This window comes from Schistocerca gregaria, chromosome 5 (genome assembly GCF_023897955.1).
Source record: "Schistocerca gregaria isolate iqSchGreg1 chromosome 5, iqSchGreg1.2, whole genome shotgun sequence".
NCBI classification, from domain to species: Eukaryota; Metazoa; Arthropoda; class Insecta; order Orthoptera; family Acrididae; genus Schistocerca; species Schistocerca gregaria.
The window spans coordinates 166215165-166225791 of record NC_064924.1 but is presented as its reverse complement, the minus strand read 5'-3'; the positions used below and the strand labels follow the sequence as shown (position 1 = coordinate 166225791).

At 41.6% G+C, this 10627-nt stretch overlaps 1 protein-coding gene across 1 annotated transcript in view; it reads left to right on the top strand.

The window, feature by feature from the left end:
* The first annotated feature begins 4984 nt into the window (after positions 1-4984).
* The window catches only part of LOC126273118 (probable cytochrome P450 6a13), a 77230-nt gene continuing 71587 nt past the window's right edge, over positions 4985-10627 (top strand). Inside the window, exon 1 of the mRNA XM_049976571.1 lies at positions 4985-5056. The gene's annotated coding sequence lies outside the window, so the exon portion shown is untranslated. The remainder of the gene's footprint in view (positions 5057-10627) is intronic.

The following is a 10627-nucleotide window of genomic DNA, read 5'->3' as shown; positions in this document are numbered from 1 at the left end:
CTCCTAATGCGTACTCCCAGATAATTTATGGAATTAACTGCTTCCAGTTGCTGACCTGCTATTTTGTAGCTAAATGATAAGGGACCTATCTTTCTATGTATTCGCATCACATTACACTTCGCTACATTGAGATTCAATTGCCATTCCGTGCACCATGCGTCAATTCGCTGCAGATCCTCCTGCATTTCAGTACAATTTTCCATTGTTGCAACCTCTCGATACACCACAGCATCATCTGCAAAAAGCCTCAGTGAACTTCCGATGTCATCCACCAGGTCATTTATGTATATTGTGAATAGCAACGGTCCTATGACACTCCCCTGCGGCACACCTGAAATCACTCTTACTTCGGAAGACTTCTCTCCATTGAGAATACTGGCTCTTAGCGATAGCTCTGTGTCTCGTATCTGGTGATGATGCTGATCAGAAAATCGTCAGCTTCATGTGGCTGGTCCAAAGGTCCCAGCAAACTTCCATTCGTTGTAGCCTCTCGTAAATACTTTGCGGTAAGTAATGTTAGGTAATATTTTATCTAAGGATTTACAGACAATTATTATGTAGTTATCACGCGAGACGGCAGCCGAACAGCCTCGACTGAGGTATGGATTGTCGTGCACAATCTTTCCACCACTACAGAAACGCAATACGCACTGCCTCACGTTACTCGCGTCAACTATTTCCATGCACTTTTAATAAGAGTCGACGGATTTCAGTGGCGGCAATTTGTTCGCCGGACAGGAATCGGATGACACATCTCTGTTTGATGCGTACCAGGATGTCAGACACCATTCTGGAATGCTCGCCTGCTGCTGCTACCTGGTGCGAAAAATCGAAACTAACAAGAGATAAGTGCACTGATAAGAAATTACTACTATAACAGCATTATCTAGCTCGTGTATTCGAAGCGAACCCGAAAAAAACAGTTATTAGTTTCGGAATGACCTTCGGTAGTAGATAGAGTATGAATCACCGACTGTGCACGAGTTTTCCAGGGAAAATGGAACAATAAGCAGCGCTGAGCGCAGTTTATTGATGATAAAAATTGACAACGTGGTAGCACCATACAGATATCCATGCGGCATAACGTGAAGGCCAGGAAACCAAAGGAAAAGGACACTGATCAGAATATACAAAAGTCGGAGGCAGAACTATTGATTTTGTGCTTTTAGTGTAGCAATTTTGCTGTAGTTGAAAGAGTTAAAAGCGGTAACTATAGAACATGGGACTTTAGAATCAACTGAACCACACATTTCAGTGGCAGTAGAAAGCAACGTGTTAAGGCTATAAAAAGTGATTCTAAGGTAGAGTCGAATTTGACACACAAATGAAAACTGTCTGACCTACGCCCGCATTAGTTGGGGAACTTAGCATTTATGCTGAAGTAAATGGAGAAAGAAACAAAGTTGTAGATGTAAACAATGGAAATGAAAGCGCTGTTACTATGATGAAATATAAATTGGGCAATATGGATTGGAAGGTATCATAGCAGAAGAAACAATCACAAGTACGAAAACTGAGTGTAGCTAGGGAATGATTCAGGTTGAACAGAAATTTGTGCAGTTGGAGGTACAAAGCAGCCCTTAGTGTACCACTGTATGAGAGACAATTGTCACTGAGGGATAATGTGGAAAAATTCTTGATATTTCAAAGAGAGTGCAGCAGATCATTACATATAGGAGGGACTGAGGAGGAGACTTTGGTGATGGACCCAACTTTGGTGATGACAATAACAGAAATAAGTCTCGTAGTGAACAAAACAATTATGCTACCGTATCTACCACTCTATGGTAGGCTCATGGGTAACTCAGTGGTGACTGCAGATATACTTAGTTTTTCCTGTTCTGTAATATCTGCTTCCTTAGCTATTCTATGTAGTATTTTATAGCACATAGAAATGAGCCAATTGATCTGGCTAGGAGATAGAGGCAATTTCAAATGCTTTTCCAGTTATGAGCCACGGGGTATATAACTTTTAGCTTGTGTATATTTTAAATCATTTGGTATAGATGATAGACTGTCACAGTAGTAATTATGGTTTGCTAAAGGAGACTTCAAATATCAACACTTATTTGTTCAAGGAATGGTATAACAGTGGAAACCGACACGTTTTCAGAGAATTCAAATGAGTACCATCATTTTTTCATCGGGAAACTTCATATTCGCTGGCCACTTGCAGAGACAACACGTATTATTTTAGGGGATCATATGAGAGTCTGAAGGGGTTACAGGTAGAGACCTCATTGTTAGTTGGTATTGCAAAAGGTACCATTATGTCCCATGTGCGTAAGTTTATATTTTGGGAAAGCATGTGTACCATGGATGAAGAACAGTGCAGAGAATGAAAGAGTTTAAAAGCAGACGTTCTAACTAATGTGGTTTCATTGTGATGCTGCCAATTTCGAAAGCCAGGAACTTATAAACCTGCATATTATGAATGTTTACGTCGTTAAAATACCCAAGGAATTAACGTAGAATAATAATCAAAAACATATTGTTATGATTATGGATGAAAAGAAAAGAAAAAATTCAAGCAAATGGCAATTGTTCTGCAATGCATCTAATCCAAGATATCGTCATTTTGTACTAATTTTTTGAACAATCCGAAATTCACCGTAGTAGGTGGGCCATGGGTGGATGTTTTTTTTTTTCCTACTACATTATAAGAATGACAGGCTTCGACCGTTCTTATAGTTATGAGGTGTAACCGCCAACGTATAGTTTTTGCATGCTGCTCGGACATGATTAAAAGTTTCGGAAATTTAGATAAGAGGTCACGTTGTACATTTATAAGAAACTAAACTAGTATTTCGTGCTTGTTTGGTCCTTTCTGTCGATAGAATAAATGTGTATATGTATTTTAGGTTTTATTTATGGATACAGAATTTGTTGTTTAATATTGCAACTGGTCTGCAATGTAAGGCTAGTAGCAATATTTCAGAGCTTGAGGCTGTCCATGTTAACGATCTCCACTGGGTATTGTGTACAAGAATAATATATTATTTTTTATTTTCATTTAATACTTAAAAAATCAGTATTTTATGATAAATACTGATTTCTGTTCTAATAGTTGTTTTGTGCTTTAATGTGTGTGGTAGCTATTATGTGTGTTTTTCCCTATAGACTATTTTCAATAAAGAAATTCTGTGAATGACAGTGCTTAAAATGTGAATAAAGTGTACATGAAATAGGTTGATGATTTTGGGAGCGATGTCCAGATGAATGATCGAGATCAAAATCAACATCAGGCTAAAGAGCTAAACAAAAACGTCCACATCTACAGCAACACTGCGCAAGCCACCTGACGGCATGTGGCGGTGGGTACTTTTAGTACTGTTAACTGATTCCCTCTTCCCTGTTCTACTCACAAATGATGTGTGGAAAGAGTGATTCTCAGTAAGTCTCTATATTAGCTCTAATTTCTCAAATTGAGAACTGCTGGTTGGCGTCTGAAATCAAAATTCTTCAAAAAAAAAAAAAAAGAAAGACTGGCTTAACAGGAAATTTATGTACGTACAGTTAGAATTAGCTATTTACTTTAACAACTATATTCTGATAGAAAATTTAGATGAAGTCACCTGTATTAATGAATATATCAAGATCACTCACAATGAGCGTTATAAAATAAACTAATTAAAAAATAAGCATATACGACCTCACAACAAATGTATCCACACTACACACAAATTTTACAACAGAGTTTTCAATCAGATTTACATCATGTTCCCAGACAGAGAAAACATCCTGCTTAACAAAGGCCTGAAATATGATGTATAATCCAAAATGTAATGCATAACACGAACATGCGAAAGAAAACGCAACGAACTTACACACCTACCTAATATTTGTACGTTCTCACAATGTTTCTCGTGTGTTATTAATTCTTTTTGTAATCAGCTTTCTGTAAACTATGTACTAAATTTTGCTTGCGTGGTTTGCGAAAACCAATAAATAAACAAAGATAAAATAAAAGTATCTTTGAATCACTTTTTTTTAATTTTTGGTACATTTAGTTTTTGTTATAGTAATGGAAGGTGTTCTGCTTTCGGTATAAGGTCCATCATGGAATGAAACATGTCACATGCGGAATGCTACATTTTCAAATAGCATACAGAGCTGAGGACGAAATCGTTACACGGCCTTAACAGATTCTGGTGGCGGAAAAAAATTTTCACTGTCAGTATTTGGCCGGCAAGCGGAGGACAGGGGGGGAAGCGTAGAGTTTTTGATCACCAAACCTTGTGTCAGTGTCCTGGTCTAAATACCAAAACCTTCCGTAGTGTCTCATGAAGTGAGGGTATGTGACAGAATTGACACGTCTCATTGGCACTTTAATGTCAGTGTCCCCCTTGATGCTATTCGTGAGAATGTCCCGCCACCGGGTTTCCATTCCCTCATTATCATTATTATTATTATTATTATTATCATAGTCACAATTATCATACAACATAAATATTATAGTACAAAAGTGGTTCAAATGGTTCTGATCACTATGGGACATAACAGCTGAGGTCATTAGCCCCCTAGCACTTAGAACTACTTAAACCTAACTAACCTAAGGACATCACACACATCCATGCCCGAGGCAGGATTCGAACCTGCGACCGTAGCAGCAGCGCGGTTCCGGACTGAAGTGCCTAGAACCTCGCGGCCACAGCGGCCGGCCATTGCACTACACTACACACACAACACATACAGTACATTTAGTATTACAAATGTTGTAATGGAGCATGTTGCATAATGTAAACTCGTTGTTAGCGCGGGCTGCTAAATGTGTGTGTGTGGGGGGGGGGGGGGGTTGCGGGAGGGAAGAGGGAGATTGGAATGAACTTTCGTCCTTGATACACAAAAAGATGACCATGTGGTGAACGGCGTAAATCCGCTCAGTCACGAAAGCGGCAACTCCCGGCAAGATATGGCGCTGAGTCATGTGAACTAGCAGGACCGCGCGCCGCTATATATTCGCTGCAAGGCTATCTGTGAGCAGTTCAGCCATCGCACACATTGAAAGCAACACAGCCGTCCCTGCGCAACCTGCTAGCTACTGGACGCACTTTACGTAAGTCCTCCGTCAATCAAATATCTGTTTCAAGTCAGGTTCGTGCTTTTGTATCATCTGTGACGTGCGACGTGAGAAGTGACGCGAATGTGCTGTAGGGAACAGCAGTAGCCGATTTTGTAAGAGATGTACTGAACGCACTTGTCAAGTTCAAAATGTGAATCGGCAATGTTATTTCTGTTTGACAATGCAAGATTCCCAGGGGCGGGAAGCCTTACTGCGCAGGAAAAGAACATAGAGGATGTGGCTGTACATATTGCCTTTCTCCTACATGTTACGAGGAGACAAATGTGGGTGACAGCGGTGCTTTTGTGTTTTTATGAACGAGGATAGAATGAAAGAGAAGTAGACGAGGATGTCGGAGTCACTACATGGTCTGTTCCAGGAGCTACCAAGATTAATGACCCCATCTTAGACATTAATAACCATCAACACTGTCACTGCCCTCACGCCTTGAGGTTTTGAGGAGAGGACTGTAGCTCAACCCAGGACACTGGTACATAATCAGTTTACCAAGAACTTAACGTTACTGCGTCTCCTCCTTCTGCTAGCCAAATTTCGATTATGTTAAGCCGGCCGCGGTTGTCTCGCGGTTCTAGGCGCGCAGTCCGGAACCGTGCGACTGTTACGGTCGCAGTTTCGAATGCTTCCTCGGGCATGGATATGTGTGATGTCCTTAGGTTAGTTAGGTTTAAGTAGTTCTAAGTTCTAGGGGACTGATGACCACAGCAGTTGTGTCCCATAGTTCTCAGAGCCATTTTTTTGATTATGTTAATTCCCCGCAGCGTAAGAGTCCGACCCTGATACCTTGTTGTGGATTTCCATCGCTCTATTGAGTGGCGCCGCATGTTAGGGTCCTTGCAGTGTTTCAGGTAGATCAAATTAGATTTCAATGTCATACTAATAAGTCTGTAAACATACTCCAACACAACGTTTCAAAAGGAATTCATGTAGCACTGAACGCATACTCATCTCCCTGCAGGCCATGCTCAACTATATTCCAATTTAATAAGAGTCACTATGACGTCCTACATTACCGCCTGTCCCTTTGCCTTATTCTTAACACACTTTTTCTCATTACCCCTTAGAAAAATATCATTTTTTTGATTATATGTCCCTTTAAGCTGCATACTTGTTGGCTATATTTATTAATAGAATTTAAGTTTCACTTGTAGCATTTTATAGTCTTTAAGCTTCAGTTATACACTGAAGCCCCAAAGAAACTGCTACAGACATGTGTATTCAAAAACAGAGATATGTAAACAGACAGAATACGGCGCTACAGTCGGCAACGCCTATATTAGACAACAAGTGTCTGGCGCAGTTGTCAGACTGGTTACTGCTGATACAATGGCAGATTATCAAGATTTAAATGAGTTTGAACATGATGTTACAGTCGGCGCACTAGCGATGGCACACAGCATCCCCGAGGTAGCGATGAAGTGGGGGTTCTTCCCGTACGACCATTTCACGATGGTACCGTGAATATCAGGATTCCAGTAAAACATCAAATCTCCGACATCAATGCGTACGGAAGAAGATCCTGCAAGAACGGGACCAACGACGACTGAAGAGACTCGCTCAGCATGAGAGAAGTGCAACCGTTTCGCAAACTGCTGCAGATTTCAGTGCTGACCCATCATCAAGTGTCAGCGTGCGAACCATTCAACGAAACATCATCGATATGGGCTTTCGGCGGCGAAGGCCCACTCGTGTGCCCTTGATGACTGCACGACACAAAGCTTCACGCCTGGCACCGGCCGATCAACACCAACATTGGACTGTTGATGACTGGAAACATGTTGCCTGGTCGGATGAGTCGCGTTTCAAATGGTATCGAACGGGTGGACGTGTAGGATATGGAGACAACCTCATGAATCCATGAACCCTTCGTGACAGCAGGGGACTGTCCAAGCAAGTGGAGGCTCTGTAACGGTGTGGGGCGTGTGCAGTTGGAGTCATGAGGGACCCCTGATACGTCTAGGTACGACTCTGACAGGTGACACATACGTAAGCATCCTGTCTGATCACCTCCATCCATTCATGTCCATTCTGTATTTCTACGGACTTTGGCAATTCCAGCAGGACAGTGCGACACCCCAAACGGCGAGAATTGTTGCAGAGTCGCTCCAGGAACACTGAGTATAAACACTTTTGCTGAGCACCAAACTCCCCAGACATGAACATTGTTGAGGATATCTGGGATTCCTTGCAAGGTGCTATTCCGAATAGATCTCCACCGACTCGTGCTCTTACGGATTTATGGACAATCCTGCCGGATTCATAGCGTCAATTCGCTCCAGCATTACTACAGACATTAGTCGAGTCCATGCCACCTCGAATTGCGGAGCTTCTTCGTGCTCGCGCTGGTTCTACAAGATATTAGGCAGGTGTATCAGTTTCTTTGGCTCTTCATTGTATTAATAATAATTACATTTCAGTGCGTCTTTCTCGCTTATTTTCTTCATTAGGCCTGTATGTCTGGATGGCCCATTCCATAGTACAAAGTCACGAGTTCAACAACTGGAACGTCTTTATTTATTTTCATTTTCTTAATAGAAACTCTGGTTGTAGTTTACTGAAGTTTCAGGTCTATTCTCAGGTTTACGCTACTGAATCTAGACTTTCATTTTTAAAGCTCTTCTGCATTCGAAGAAAACAGAAAAACGTTATGTGAACATGAGACAAAAACTGTATACTGCATAGCCTGCCTGCACCTTTGTCAAGAGATTTAGAGAAAATTTTCAGTTCTTCAGAAAATACTTGTCGATCTACAAAATCACATTGTACAATACATTTTTAAACACAATTTCATGTTCTCATTACACTGAGATGACAAAAGTCATGGCATGGCGGGATGCATGTATACAGACGGCTGTAGTATCGTGTACACAAGGTATAAAAGGGCAGTACATCGACGGAGCTGTCACTTTTACTCAGGTGATTCATGTGAAAAGGTTTGCTGGTCGTAGGTCGTGTTCCAAAAATGAACAGCATACAGACAGAAGTGATGACACTTTCTGAAGACCTGAGCATCATTTTGCAGGACAATGATCAAGCACGTACAGTGCAAGCTGTTACTCATTTGTTTGACTGATGGGACTGCTAAGTGCTATACCACCTACTGCTCTCCCCTAACTAAAGCTCTCGTGGCTTCAACTCAGTTTCTAAACTGAAGGAAACACTTCACGTCATTCGCTTCAGAACTGCTACAATTCGTAGGGCAATAGACCACGCCACTTGAACTGTCAACACAACTGGCACTGCTAAGAGTATCCTACGACTCCCACATCGCTGTCAACAGGTTATACACAATTCTGGTGACTACTTTGAAGGTCAGTAAAACTTTCAAGCACGTATCTACTTTGTACGAGCTGTAAATAAATAGTTGCCACTATTAAAGTTCCAACCCTCGTATATATTCTACAACATAAAATATTTCATTCTCATTGCTTCTTTTGAAAGTTAATTTCGGTCATCGGCTTACTCAGTTCTAATATAAAATTCCTCTATGGTTAGTTTCGAGGGTAAAGTTTTACCCAGCTACTTACTAAACGTCTTGGGACAAAAATTTACCATACCATTGAGGAGAGGCTAATGGACCAATATTTTTTTACGTAATTTTTGCTTCCTTTCCTGCGAAATGACAACTACGCCAATATAAAAAACCAAACCCAGCTGGAGATAATAGTATTTTATATAATTTATTAAAGCTCGCCACAAAATAATACAAAATGAATAAGCAAAAGAGAAAATTTTTTGCATTTTTTTGGGAAAGAAGACAGTTCCTCGCGAAGGAGCAAGGCAGTAAATATTCTATTTCACAAGAAAAGAGTCGGAAAAATTATGAACAACTGTAGATTTACCAGACACCTGTAGTAATGTGCAAGGTATTATCACCAACCAAGTAGATACCGCAATTACTGATATGACTACAATATTAATGAACTAAGTCCTGGTTGTAACACTTTTTAGGGATATATAGTTGAACGATCACGTAGGATGAGTCGAAGATAAAGCAGGTTGCAGACTTGGTTTTATTGGTAGTATAATAGCGAAATACAATCAGTCCACAAAGGAGACTGCTTTCAAAACACTTGTGTTCCTCGAGTATTTTGCATCCATATCAAACAGGAGTAGCAGAGTATATTGAAGGTACAGAAAAAAGGACAGCATTTAGGGTCACAGGTTTGTCTGAAGCAATGGGAGAGTGTCACGGGAAATGCTGAAAAGACTGAGCTGGTAGGTACAAACTATCCTTTGAAGGCCTCCTTACAATGTTTCAAAAACCAATTTTAACTGATGAATTTAGGAATAAACTGCTAGCTACGTAACGCCCCCACCGGCTCGCGAAGACACTGTTCAACTAATTACAGCGCACACAAAGGCGTCCGTGAAATTACTCTTCTTGCGCTCCGTAAGTGAATGGAACGGGTGGAAACCCTAATAATTGGTACAATGGGAACCATCTCTGCCATGCACTTCAGAGAGGTTTAAGAATACGTATGTTAACAGACGTTGAAAGATGTTCGGACTAAGTTTCAACAAAATCTGCTTTTGCAACCGATGAGAAACGCGGTACTTATTCAAATATTGAGATATTTAAAACTTAAAGAGCGAGACAAGCAATAAGATTTCTTATCACCATCACAATTCTCAGCAGACCTCAGAGGGTCTTGAGATTCTTAAACTGGATGAACGAACAAGTCGTATTTGTTATTGAGACACATTTGAACCACATTCGATTTGCTGATGATATGTTTGACTGACAAACTACACAAAGGAAATGAAAAAGGAAATAAAATGGAAAATACACTCCTGGAAATTGAAATAAGAACACCGTGAATTCATTGTCCCAGGAAGGGGAAACTTTATTGACACATTCCTGGGATCAGATACATCACATGATCACTCTGACAGAACCACAGGCACATAGACACAGGCAACAGAGCATGCACAATGTCGGCACTAGTACAGTGTATATCCACCTTTCGCAGCAATGCAGGCTGCTATTCTCCCATGGAGACGATCGTAGAGATGCTGGATGTAGTCCTGTGGAACGGCTGGCCATGCCATTTCCACCTGGCGCCTCAGTTGGACCAGCGTTCGTGCTGGACGTGCAGACCGCGTGAGACGACGCTTCATCCAGTCCCAAACATGCTCAATGGGGGACAGATCCGGAGATCTTGCTGGCCAGGGTAGTTGAGTTACACCTTCTAGAGCACGTTGGATATCACGGGATACATGCGGACGTGCATTGTCCTGTTGGAACAGCAAGTTCCCTTGCCGGTCTAGGAATGGTAGAACGATGGGTTCGATGACGGTTTGGATGTACCGTGCACTATTCAGTGTCCCCTCGACGATCACCAGAGGTGTACGGCCAGTGTAGGAGATCGCTCCCCACACCATGATGCCGGGTGTTGGCCATGTGTGCCTCGGTCGTATGCAGTCCTGATTGTGGCGCTCACCTGCACGGCGCCAAACACGCATACGACCATCATTGGCACCAAGGCAGAAGCGACTCTCATCGCTGAAGACTACACGACTCCATTCGTCCCTCCATTCACGCCT